We start from the raw sequence: 13,523 nt of genomic DNA, 5'->3' as shown, positions 1-13,523 counted from the left end.
GATGCTGCCAGACCTGCTGAGCTTTTCCAGCAACTTCTGTTTTTGTTTCTGATTTACAGCATTAGCAGTTCTTTCGGTTTTTCATAGTTTCCACTCCAGAACTTACTCATGGGCACAACTCCAACCTTCTTGCAGACAACTAACTTCATCAAACTGCTTTTCTCCAAGCTCTCACATTTCTTTCTGCACAAAGAAACTCATGCTTGTGGCCTTCCTTCATCCTTGCTCTCAGCTGTACAGTGCTTTGAATAGAACACTGTGTTCTGAGTGCCCCCATCTCCTAGAGCTTTTCCTGACCCCTAACCCCTACATTTAGCTGCATCTCATGGCTCCTCTGAAGAGTCAGAAGTAGGACTTTTTCAGGATGTAGCTTCTTTTCTATGCTCCTAAGTATCTGGCTATTAGGCATCTTGAAGGACCTTCTTTTTTTCCTGCTTCTGTCCATATTGCCTAAAGTCCACTGTACACCAATCTTGAACTATGCTGACACATCCCCTGAAAACCTCGCAAAAGAATGGAACTTTGCAAGCCAACCATCAAATCTTTCAAAACTGTCTACACAGTACCCAGATTGTTGGTTTCTTCAGCGATCAGATGTTGCAACAAACCAAAGGAATTCACCACAACCTCTAGTGCCCATAAGTGCCCACAACATTTAAGTGACCATACAATATGACAAAGGTTAAAGTGAGCTGTTGCATTTGAGATACTGTTGAGACAGAGAGTGCTTTGGATTGACAGCTCTTGCATTTGTAAGCACTGAAGGGGAAACAACACAAACAACTCTCAGTGTAATGAAAATAGGTGACCTGGCTCCAAGTCCATTTGGTGTTGTTGATGTGTGGTGAAAGGAAGAGGAGGAGGAGGAAGAGGAAAGTCGGGAGAAGAGTAAAATAGGCTCTCAATTCACAATCATCTTGAATCGTGTTGAAATACAGCAATTTTTATCCTCAGGATACATATTTTATATAAAAATATCAGACAGAAAAATTGCTAATTAATTCATTGGAGGTTGTGAAATTTCTTCCTTTCTTTTTCAAACTTATTTTTAGAAAACACATTGGGCAGTAAATGCTAGAAGCTAAGGAAAACATTGCTTAATGTAGCTGATTGAAGGGTTCTGGTTTATCCTGGGAATTTTGATACATTCAAACTAGATATCTCGAATTCAGCTAACATGCACAGCAATACCTGTACTATGAAATCTAAACCCAGACTTTTGGGAAAGGCCAAGGTTTTCGCATAAAACCTTTAAAGAAGGCATTTAAAGACAATTCAATAAATGTATCTCGTGTGACAGCAGCTGATTTGCTGGGTCAACAATCCAGAGATTGAGAGTTCAAACCCAAACATTGAAAATTACATACAGGCATACAGAATCTCAGACAGAAACAGACCATTCGATCCAAATGCTTCACAGGAGTTTTCTCTCACCCCTCTTCATTTCAACCTAACGGTAGACCCTTCTGTTCCTTTCTATTTGATGAGGTTATCTAGTTTTCCTTTAAAGGCATCTCTGCACTTCACCTCAACTGCTCCATGCTGTGACAATGAACTCAATACATTTGGAATCAATGGAATAGATTCAAATAAAAGCATGGTCTTGCTGAATTGAAGGGTCTGTTTCCATGCTGTATGACTCTACGACTCTACAAAGACTTTTAGATTATCTTCAAAACATGTAAGTTCCACTTCAGTGAAGGGAACCTTATCCACATGCAACTTGAGTCTAATGCAGAACATAGTTGACTCTCAACTACCCTCAACCAAACATTTATCAACAGTTGCTATAAAGCCAATTAAAAACAGAAATATGATGCAGGGCTAGAGAATCAGGTACTGAAGCAGTCAGTGTCCATATGCAGCAAAACCAGGACAATATCCAGGTTTGCGCTGACAAGTGGCAAGTGACATCTGTGCCACACAAGTGCAAGGAAATGGCCATCACCAGCAAGGGAGAATCTAACCATCATCTCTGAAAGTCAATGGTATTACCATTGCTGAATCCCCCATTTTCTATATCCTATGGGTTACCATTGTTCAGAAGTAGAACTGAACTAAAATTGAGTGCTACGAGCACAAATCAGAAGCTAAGAATTCTGCAGTGAGCAACTACCTTCCCAATTGTAAGACACAAGCCAGAGTGTAATGGAATACCTTCTACTTTCCTGGACAAGTGCTGTTCCAACAGGACTCAATATGTTTGACACAATCAGGATAAAGCAGCCTGCTTCTTTGGCACTTCATCCATCACCTTCAATATTCACTCCTTTCACCACCAACACATAGTAAACACAGTGTGCATCACCTCCATGTGCACTGCAGCAAGGCTCCTTCAGCAGGATCTTCTAAATCTGTGACCTCTATCATCTAGAAGGACAAGTTCTTCCAATTCATTCACCATCTTGACTTGGCAATACATTGCTTTTCCTTCAGTGTTGCTGAGTTAATATCCCGGAAGCCTTTCCCTAACAGCATTGTGGGGTGCCCTACATTCCAAGGACCGCAGTAGTTCAAGGAGGCAGCTCACCACCTTCCAGGGCAATTGGAAATAAACAACAAGTTCTGGCCCAGCCAGCACCACCTATGTCCCAGAGCAAATACTAAAAAATGCTGGCATTGATCACGATGACATGAAGGTGAATTCAGCCAGCAACATCTGTGAAGTGTCTTTTTCTAAGATCATTCTTCTTTGGAATTTTTGGATTGAGGATGATTTCTGTCTACAGATACTACTGAAAGCATTTGCTAAAGGTGGGTGGATGATTGGAAGGAGTAGGTGAAATACAATGTTCACACTTGGCCTCTGGGCCTGTTGGAGAAGTTCAAAAAGGTTAGCACCTTCACAGATGCTTCTTTTTCAGTTTGAGCAATTTTAGAGGTTCCAAGAATTTGGTGGAGATGTTGGATTTTTTTTTAGATGGGCTATCTGAATGTCCTTGAAGTGTTTCCTCTGCCCTCCTGAAAGTGGAGTCACAGGTAGACAGGTCAATGAAGAAGGCTTTTGGCACACTGGCTTCATCAGTCAGGGCACTGAGTACAGAAGTTGGGAAGTTACATTACAGTTATACAAGACGTTGGTGAGGCTGCACTTGGAGTAGAGTATTCAATTTTGGTCACCTTGTTATAGGAAGGATTTTATTAAACTGCAAAGAGTGCAGAAGAAATTTACAAATATGTTGCCTGGACTCAATGGTCTGAGTTATAAGCAAAGGTTGGACAAGCTAGCTCTTTTTACTTTACAGTGTAGGAGATTGAGGGAGATACTTACATAGGTGTATAAGAGCATGAGAGGCATGGATAGGGTGAATGCACTGAGTCTTTTTCCCAGGGTTGAGGAATCAAGGACAAGGAATTAAGGTTAGAAGGGACAAAAAAGGGAACCCGACAAGCAACCTTTTTTTACACAGAGTGGTATGCATGTGGAATGAGCTGCTAGTGGAAGTGGTTGAGGTGGGTACATTAATAACATTTAAAAGGTATTTGGACAAATACATGGATAGGAAAGGATTAAAAGGTTATGGGGGTCGAAAAGTGTGGCACTGAAAAAGCACAACAGGTCAGGCAGCATCTGAGCAGCAGGAGAATGGACGTTTCAGGACTAAGCCCTTCAACAAGAATGAAGGGCTTATGCCCAAAACATTGACTCTCCTGCTCCTTGGATGCTGCCTGACCTGCTGTGCTTTTCCACATTCTACAGCATCTGTAGTCCTCACTTTCTCCTTAGAAGGATATGGGCCAAGTGCAGGGAACTGGGGTTGGCATGGATGGACATTTTGGTCGGCATGGACCAATTTGTACCAAAGAGTCTAGCTGCGTGCTGTACGACTCTATGACTCTGGTAACTGCTTGTGGTGACAAAACTTAGAGTAGAAAGCCTGTTTTGGGAGCCTTGTGTCTGGGCCACAGATGATGTGGCCCACCTAATGACACTGATTGACTGCAACCAGTATATTGATGCTCGGAACCCTGAAGGGACACTGACATTAGAGCACCTTTCTTACCAGTAGATTGAATCTGTTGTGGAGGCATCACTGGGGGTATTTACCAAGAGAAAGCTGCCCTGCAAACTGTGAACATGATGTTAGACCAGTTATCTTTATCATCAAATATTCTGTTCCTCAAATGGCCAAAGACTGTGCTAACAGACTGTGGCAATGCTGAATTTCGTCAATGTCTGCACTCACTAAAAGGACACTCATTGACCAACGCCATGCTTAACTGGACAGATTTCAGACAGTTCTAGCAGCTCAAGATTGTGGACCATCAGCAGCAGCAAAATTACATCCAATCGCAACCTATAACCTTCTGTCTCTATATGTCTCCAATTGTAGTATTATCATGAAGTCCAGGAGATCAGATATGGTTGAATGAGTGCAGCACCAGGCATACCTACAATTTGAAACGGTTGGAGGGAGTGGATACTGCAAAGGCTTTGGGCCCTGACAACATTCCGGCAATAGTACTGAAGACTTTTAAGCTCCAAAGCTCATACCAAGCATGCTACAGCACTGGCATCTATCTGACAATGTAGAAAATTGCCCAGAATGTCCATATGAAAAAAAGCAGGATCTATCCAAAATGGCCAATTATCACCCCAACAGTCTACTCTTGATCATCAGCAAAGTGATAGAAGGTGTCATCAACACCAAAGGTCAAAATTTATCTGGTGTGACAACAACAGATATTATACACTGACCATGTCTCAATAAAAGCTGTGCCCACAACTTCAGTCAATAGAAACCGCTGTGGGTAATCTAGGGCCCACTTGTGGAAATCTGCATTAGACACGGAGATAAATCTATAGAAACTACTGGGTATAATCGGTATGAGAACTCAGAGTGAGAATCTATAGGAGCCACTGATGATAGTCTGTTGGAAACATTAATTGTAATTGATAGGAACCACTAGAGTTAATCTATGAGACACTGAGGGTTATCTATAGGAATGAAAACAGACTTCCATCAAGTTCTCAATACGCAATCCCATAAACATTTCAGAAGCAGAGACTGGCAAACCTTACCCTCTGAATGACATTGTGAATAAACCTTCAGAATCGATTAACAACAGACTCACCATTTCAGATACTCCAAATGTAAAAACGTTTCTGGATTCTGAGAAATCAACCTAAAAACATCAGGACAAAAAAAAATCACCCTGACTGAACATAGCAAACTCTGAATAATACACAACAATAGTTCTCTGTGATCTGTGTAAAAGTGTGTGTGTGTGCAAACCCTCCCCAAGTCTGAGATGTAAACTCCAGGATTGTGGTGCACTCCTTCCTGCCATGCTCTGTATCTGGAGACCAAACCGACTCGGGATTCAGCTCCAAGTCCACAGCTCACACCCCTCACCTTGCTGCTGAAATTACCGAGAAAGTTAAAATGGCACATTGAACATAAAACCTCATCAACATATTGTTGTTTTTTATTGAGCCACTAACATGGGGATGTAGTTTATCTGGTGGGACAACAAGAGACATTGGACACTATGTCTCTATAAAAGCTGTGTCCACAAATTCCACATCACAGTGACCATTACAGCGGGTTTTACACAAAATAATCCAACATTTCAACTCCTTCCTCACAAAATGTTCCTGTAATTAGTGTTAAAATGTTTTATATTCAGACAGTAATGTCTCTATTAGAAAATCAGATATCATCAGATATCTGTCCCAAAATCTTGTGAAAACCCAACATCTCCAGAAATATCTCGCACATATCAGTAAAAACTCACATTTGGTGAGAAAAAGTTGGAGAGATTTTCTCTGGCAGTGCCTTCCTGTGTTTGATGGAGGGAGGGACAGGCCATCTCCTCAAACGTGACTGAATTACAGCCCCAAGCCCAGAAAGCTCCCCCTTCACTGAGGTTGTTTAAAACCCCCTCAGGGACTCAGCTCAACTCATCCAAACCGCCCACAACCCCGCTCCGAACTACATTACCCATGCTGCATGTGGGCATTGCGCCTGCGTAGTGAGGGGTGAAGGTATGGAGTTAGGGGAGCCACAGCCCGCGGTGCCTGGCGGTAGTTGTAGTTGTTAACCGCACAACTGACAGTTGGCAACCGGCGCTTGGGAATTCGAACCTGAGAGCGCGCGACCGTCACGTGGACAGTGCTGGACCTGCAGGCGCGCACCTGGAAATGGCGGCCTCTGGTGGCGGGACCAGGGATCTCAGCCTCTCAATCATTAAATTTACATTTACATCCCCATTCTGAGTGATTAAAGCAGCAACCTAAGTTTGTTCAATACATCGCATCAGTTGTATGACACTTCAATCTTTTACTATAAATTCTGTATCCTATGATCCTGCCCCACCAGCTACCTGACGAATGTGCGTGCTCCGGAAGCCAGTGTTTCCAAATAAACCTGTTGGACTATAACCTGGTACTGTGATTTATAACTTCAGAGAATCCCAACAGTGTAGAAGAGGCCATCTGAACCATCGAGTCCACCCCAACTCTCCAAAGAACATCTCACCCCCATGAAATGTATCCATTTCAGATATCCAGCCTCTCAAATGCAATAGCCTCGCAGTATAATCGCCAGAGTATTAATCTAGAAGCCCTCCACCTCCTCCAGGATTTTCGCTTCCCCGGTCCCCAACGCCTTATTTTCACTATGGACATCCAGTCCCTGTACACCTCCATCCCCCATCACGAAGGACTCAAAGCCCTCCGCTTCTTCCTTTCCCGCCGCACCAACCAGTACCCTTCCACTGACACCCTCCTTCGACTGACTGAACTGGTCCTCACCCTGAATAACTTCTCTTTTCAATCCTCCCACTTCCTCCAAACTAAAGGAGTTGCCATGGGCACCCGCATGGGCCCCAGCTATGCCTGCCTCTTCGTAGGATATGTGGAACAGTCCATCTTCCGCAACTACACTGGCACCACCCCCCACCTTTTCCTCCGCTACATCGATGACTGTATCGGCGCTGCCTCGTGCTCCCACGAGGAGGTTGAACAGTTCATCAACTTTACTAACACCTTCCATCCCGACCTGAAATTCACCTGGACTGTCTCAGACTCCTCCCTCCCCTTCCTAGACCTTTCCATTTCTATCTCGGGCGACCGACTCAACACAGACATCTATTATAAACCGACTGACTCCCACAGCTACCTGGACTACACCTCCTCCCACCCTGCCCCCTGTAAAAACGCCATCCCATATTCCCAATTCCTTCGTCTCCACCGCATCTGCTCCCAGGAGGACCAATTCCAACACCGCACAGCCCAGATGGCCTCCTTCTTCAAGGACCGCAGATTCCCCCCAGACGTGATCGACGATGCCCTCCACCGCATCTCCTCCACTTCCCGCTCCTCTGCCCTTGAGCCCCGCTCCTCCAACCGCCACCAAGACAGAACCCCACTGGTTCTCACCTACCACCCCACCAACCTCCGCATACAACGTATCATCCGCCGCCATTTCCGCCACCTCCAAACGGACCCCACCACCAAGGATATATTTCCCTCCCCTCCCCTATCAGCGTTCCGCAAGGACCACTCCCTTCGTGACTCCCTCGTCAGATCCACACCCCCCCACCAACCCAACCTCCACCCCCGGCACCTTCCCCTGCAACCGCAGGAAATGTAAAACTTGTGCCCACACCTCCACACTCACATCCCTCCAAGGCCCCAAGGGATCCTTCCATATCCGCCACAAGTTCACCTGTACCTCCACACACATCATCTATTGCATCCGCTGCACCCGATGTGGCCTCCTCTATATTGGTGAGACAGGCCGCTTACTTGCGGAACGCTTCAGAGAACACCTCCGGGCCGCCCGAACCAACCAACCCAATCACCCCGTGGCTCAACACTTTAACTCCCCCTCCCACTCCACCGAGGACATGCAGGTCCTTGGACTCCTCCACCGGCAGAACACAACAACACGACGGCTGGAGGAGGAGCGCCTCATCTTCTGCCTGGGAACCCTCCAACCACAAGGTATGAATTCAGATTTCTCCAGTTTCCTCATTTCCCCTCCCCCCACCTTGTCTCAGTCGGTTCCCTCAACTCAGCACCGCCCTCCTAACCTGCAATCCTCTTCCTGACCTCTCCGCCCCCACCCCACTCCGGCCTATCACCCTCACCTTGACCTCCTTCCACCTATCCCACCTCCATCGCCCCTCCCCCTAGTCCCTCCTCCCTACCTTTTATCTTAGCCTGCTTGGCTCTCTCTCTTATTCCTGATGAAGGGCTTATGCTCGAAACGTCGAATTCTCTATTCCTGAGATGCTGCCTGGCCTGCTGTGCTTTGACCAGCAACACATTTGCAGCAGTATTAATCTAGAAGCACAGGTAATGTTCTGGGGGTTCAGGTTCAAATCCCAACACAGCAGACAGTGGAATTTGAATTGAATTAAAATAAATCCATTTAAGAATCTAATGGCTGATTGCCAGGAATAACTCATCTGGCTCACTAATATCCTTCATAATGACCATCCTCACCAAGTCTGGCCTACATGTGACTCCAGACCCACAGCAAAGTGGTTGGTTTTCAATTGCAAGCCACTCAATTGTATCAATCGCTACAAAGCCTCTGAAAAGAAATGAAAGTGGACAGGCCATCCAGCATCAACCTATGCACAGAAAAAGATAATGGCAGAAATAGCCCTGTCCACCCTACAAAATTCACATCGCTAACATTTGGAGGCAAGAGCCACCAGACTGGTCAAGCAACAACCTGACAACCATACTCATGGAATCATACCCAACAGACAATATTCTACACCTCCCACCATCACCACCACCATCTCCTGTCCCACTGGCGGGACAGACCCAGCAGAGATGATGGCAGGGTGACATACAGTCAGGATTTCCCTGGGAGTCCTCAACATGACTCCAGACCTCATGAAATCTCATGGTTTCATACTAAACATGCACAAGGAAACTTCCTGCTGATTATGAGGTACTGTCCTCCCTCAGCTGATGAATCAGTCCCCATGGCTGTTCCGTGTGTCTGGATGAAGAATTGGTTGTCAAAGGTGAAGACGTTATGATCGAGGATAAAGTGGATGAGTTGTAGGATGGTGTTCGGAGATTGGCAGTTGTTGGTGTTGAGTACTGAGGCTGTTGCCGCGATGCCGTCATTGTGGGGGAAGCTGGTGTAGAGTGCGGAAACGTCCATTGTGACGAGGAATGTTCCCGGTTCAACTGGTCCGTGGGTGCTGAGTTTCTGTAAGAAATCCGTATTGTCGCGACAGAAGCTGGAGATCCCCTGTACAACAGGTTTCAAGATGCCTTCCATAGCCGGAGAGATTCTCACATAGGGTCCCATTGCCCGACACGATGGGACGTCCTGGTGTGTTGGCTTTGTGTACCTTTGGAAGGCAATAGAAGTCGCCTATACGAGAAGTATGTGGGATGAGGATGCGTAGGGAACTCTGAAGGACTGGATCCAAAGTTCTGATCAGTGGTTTAATTCTCGGGTATGTTCTTTGGTTAGATCAGCTGGTAGTTGCCTGTAGTGTTCTGGTTGTTCAGTTGTCAGTACACTTCCATGCAGTAATCTGTTCTATTCTGAATGACAATGGCTCCAGAGACTGTTTGCGCCAAAGCGTCTGAGACAAAGCAACCGTTTGGAAGTTTGAAACAATAGCGGGTCTATGATCTTCATGTTGTCTCCAATATGGGAGACTGTACTAGTTTTCAGCTTTGCAATGCATTGGCGCTGTTTCCTGGGAGCATAGAAAACGTAAGGTTAAAAATTGATATTAAATCAAAGTTGACCGGTGTTAACTCAACTGGCAGTACAGGTTAGAAAAAGTTATTTAAAAGGGATCTGAGGGACAGCTTGTTCACGCAGAGAATGGTGCATATAAGCTGCCAGAACAAGTGTAGACAGGTACATGGGTAGAAATATTTTTAAGGGATATGGGCCAAACGCAGGAAAATGAGACTAGTTCAGTTTAGAAAACCGGGTGGGCATGGACGAATTGGGCTGAAGGGCCTGTTTCCATGCTGTGTGACTCTATGACTATTCCTGCATGTTGAACAACACTTAGAGGAAGCACTGAGTGTGGCAAGGGTGCAAAAAGTACTCCACACTGGAGATTTCAATGTCCACATTAAGAATGATCTGGCAGCAGTACTACTGATCCAACTGGTCAGGTCCTAAAAGACATAGCTGCTAGACTGGTTCACGGCATCAACTGAGGGAACCAACAGGGGGAAAATCATACTTGACCTGATCCTTACCAATCTGCTGGCTGCACATGCATCTGTCTGTGACAGTAACAGTAAGAATGACCACTGCACAGTCTTTATGGAGATAAAGCCCCGTCTTCACATTGATATCATCATCTAAACAGGACAGACATTGAAAAGATCTAGCAACTCAAAACTGAGCATGCATGAGGTACTGTGGGCCATCAACACAACAGAATTAACTCCAATACAAACTGCAACCTCACGGCCTGGCATCTCCCCTACTCAACTGTTATCATCAAACCTGGGGATCATTCAATAGAAATTCAATGGGGTGTGCCAGGAGCAGCATCGAAAAGGGTGGTGCTGGAAAGCACAGCAGGTCAACAGCATCCGAGAAGCAGGAGAGTCAACGTTTTGGGTATACATCCTTCACCAGGAATGGGGGCTTATGCCAAAAACATCAACTCTCCTGCTCTTCGGATGCTGCCTGACCTGCTGTGTTTTTCCAGTGCCACCCTTTTCGAGTCTGACTCTCCAGCACCTTCTGTCCTCACTTAAGAGTCACAGAGTCATAGAGAGGTACAGCATGGAAACAGACCCTTCGGTCCAACTCGTCCATACCGACCAGATATCCCAACCCAATCTAGTCCCACCTGCCAGCACCTGGCCCATATCCCTCCAAACCATTCCTATTCATATACACATCCAGGTGCCTGTTAAATGTCACAATTGTACCAGCCTCCACCACATCCTCTGGCAGCTCATTCTAAAGTATCACCCTCTGCGTGAAAAAGTTGCCCCTTAAGTCTCTTTTATATCTTTCCCCTCTCACCCTAAATCTATGCCCTATAGTCCTGGACTCCCCAACCCCAGGGAAAGGATTTTGTCTATTTATCCTATCCATGCCCCTCATGATTTTATAAACTGCTATAAGGTCACTCCTCAGCCTCTGACACTCCAGGGAAAACAGCCCTAGCCTATTCAATCTCTCCCTGTAGCTCAAATCCTCCAACCCTAGCAACATCCTTGTAAATCTTCTCTGAACCCTTTCAAGTTTCACAACATCTATCCAATAGGAATTCTCCTAGTACCAGCACCAGGGCATACCTAAAAACGATGTGTCAACGTGATAAAGCTACAAAGCAGGACAATTTGCATGCCAAATGTCATCTGTGACAGACACAGCTAAGCGATCCAACAATCAATAGAGCAGATCTAAGCTCTGCAGTCCTGTCACATCCAGTCATGAATGGAGGTGGACATTCAAACAACCCACTGGAGGTGGGTTTCCTCCGGGGCTCCAGTTTCCTCCCACAGTCCAAAGGTGTGTAAGTTAGGTGCTAAATTTCCTATCATGTTGAGGAATGGTAGATTCATGAGCCTTTGGAATTGCAGGTTTACAGTGGGATGGGTCTGGGTGGAATGCTCTTTGGAGGATCGGTGTGGACCTGTTGGCCCAAATAGTCTGTTTATACATTGTAGGGAATCTATTTACATCTCCAACTTCAACGATAGGAGAGCCCAGCACATTAGTGCAAAAGACAAGAATGAAACAATTGCATCAGAAGTACCAAGCGGATGATCCATCTCAGCTCCCTCGAGTGGTCCCCAGCATTACAGATACCAGTCTTCAGCTAATTCATTTCACTCCACATGATATCAAGAAACGGTTGGAGATACAGGGTACTGCAAAGGCTATGAATCCCAGCAACATTCCAGCAATAGTACTGAAGACTTGCTGCACGTAGAACCAAACTATTTCTTTATAGTTACAACACTGTTATCTACTCCCCAATATAAACAATTTCCCAGGTTCGTGAAATTTACAAAAAAGTAAGACAAATCCAACCCAGCCAATTACTGCCCCGTCTGTGTACTCTCGATCATCAGTAAAGTGATGGAAGGTGTCATCAGCAGTGCTATCAAACAGCACTTACTCAGCAATAACCTGCTCTGTGACACTCAGTTTGGGTTCCACCAGGGTTGCTCAGCTCCTCAACTCATTACAGCCTTGGTTCAAACATGGACAAAAGAGCTGAACTGCAGAGGTGAAGTGACAGTGACAGTCCTTGATATCAAGGCTGCTTTTGACTGATTGTGGCTCCAAGGAGCCCGAACAAAACTGGAATCAGTGGGAAGCAGGGACAAACTCTCTGTCTGGCACAGAGGAAGATGGTTGCAGTTGTCATCTTAGCTCCAGAACATCTCTGCAGGAGTTCCTCAGGCCCAACCATCTTCAGCTGCTTAATCAATGACCTTCCCTCTCTCATAAGGTTAGAAGTGGGAATCTTCTCTGATGATTGCATAATGTTCTGCACCATTCGTGACTCCTCAGACCCTGAAGCAGTCCATGTTCAAATGCAACAAGATCTGGACATTATCCAGGCTTGTGCTGATAAGTGGCAAGTAACACTTGCGCCACACAAAGGCCAGACAATGAACATCTTCAATAAGAGACAATCTAACCAACAACCCTTAACATTCAATGGTGTTACTGTCACTGAACAAATTTCCCTCCCTCCCCAGACGCCACCCCCCCCACCCCCCAACCTCCCCACTGACTATCAGCATCGTTGAGGTTACCATTAACTAGAAACTCAACTGGACTCACCACATAGCCACAATATCTACAACAGCAGGTTGGAGGTGAGGAATGCAGTGGTGAACAACTCATCTTATGACTCCTCAAAACCTGTCCACCATCTATAAGGCACAAGTCAGGATTAGATTAGATTTACAGTGTGGAAACAGGCCCTTCGGCCCAACAAGTCCACACCGACCCGCAGAAGCGAAACCCACCCATACCCCTACATTTACCCCTTACCTAACACTACGGGCAATTTAGCATGGCCAATTCACCTGACCCGCACATCTTCGGACTGTGGGAGGAAACCGGAGCACCCAGAGGAAACCCACGCTGACACGGGGAGAACGTGCAAACTTCACACAGTCAGTCGCCTGAGTCAGGAATTGAACCCGGGTCTCAGGCGCTGTGAGGCAGCAGTGCTAACCACTGTGCCACCGTGCCGCCCACTGTGCCACCGTGCCACCTATGAAATACTCCACACTTGCCTAGATGAGTGCAGCTCCAACAACACTTAAGATGCTTGACACCATCCAGGACAGAGTAGCCTACTTGATTAGGACTAAACACACTAAATGCTCAGTAGCAGCAGTGGGTACTGTCTTCAAGATGCACTGCAGGAATTCACCAATGATCCTCAATCAGCACCTTCCAAACCCATAACACTTCCACCTTGAATGACAAGGACGGCAAATACATGGGAACACCATTGACTGCAAGTCCCCTTACGTGCTACTCAGCATCCTGACTCAATATATTGCCATTCCTTCAGTGTTACTGGGT

This window comes from Hemiscyllium ocellatum, chromosome 35 (assembly GCF_020745735.1).
Source record: "Hemiscyllium ocellatum isolate sHemOce1 chromosome 35, sHemOce1.pat.X.cur, whole genome shotgun sequence".
In the NCBI taxonomy this organism is placed as follows: domain Eukaryota; kingdom Metazoa; phylum Chordata; class Chondrichthyes; order Orectolobiformes; family Hemiscylliidae; genus Hemiscyllium; species Hemiscyllium ocellatum.
Note: the sequence above shows the minus strand (reverse complement) of the source record.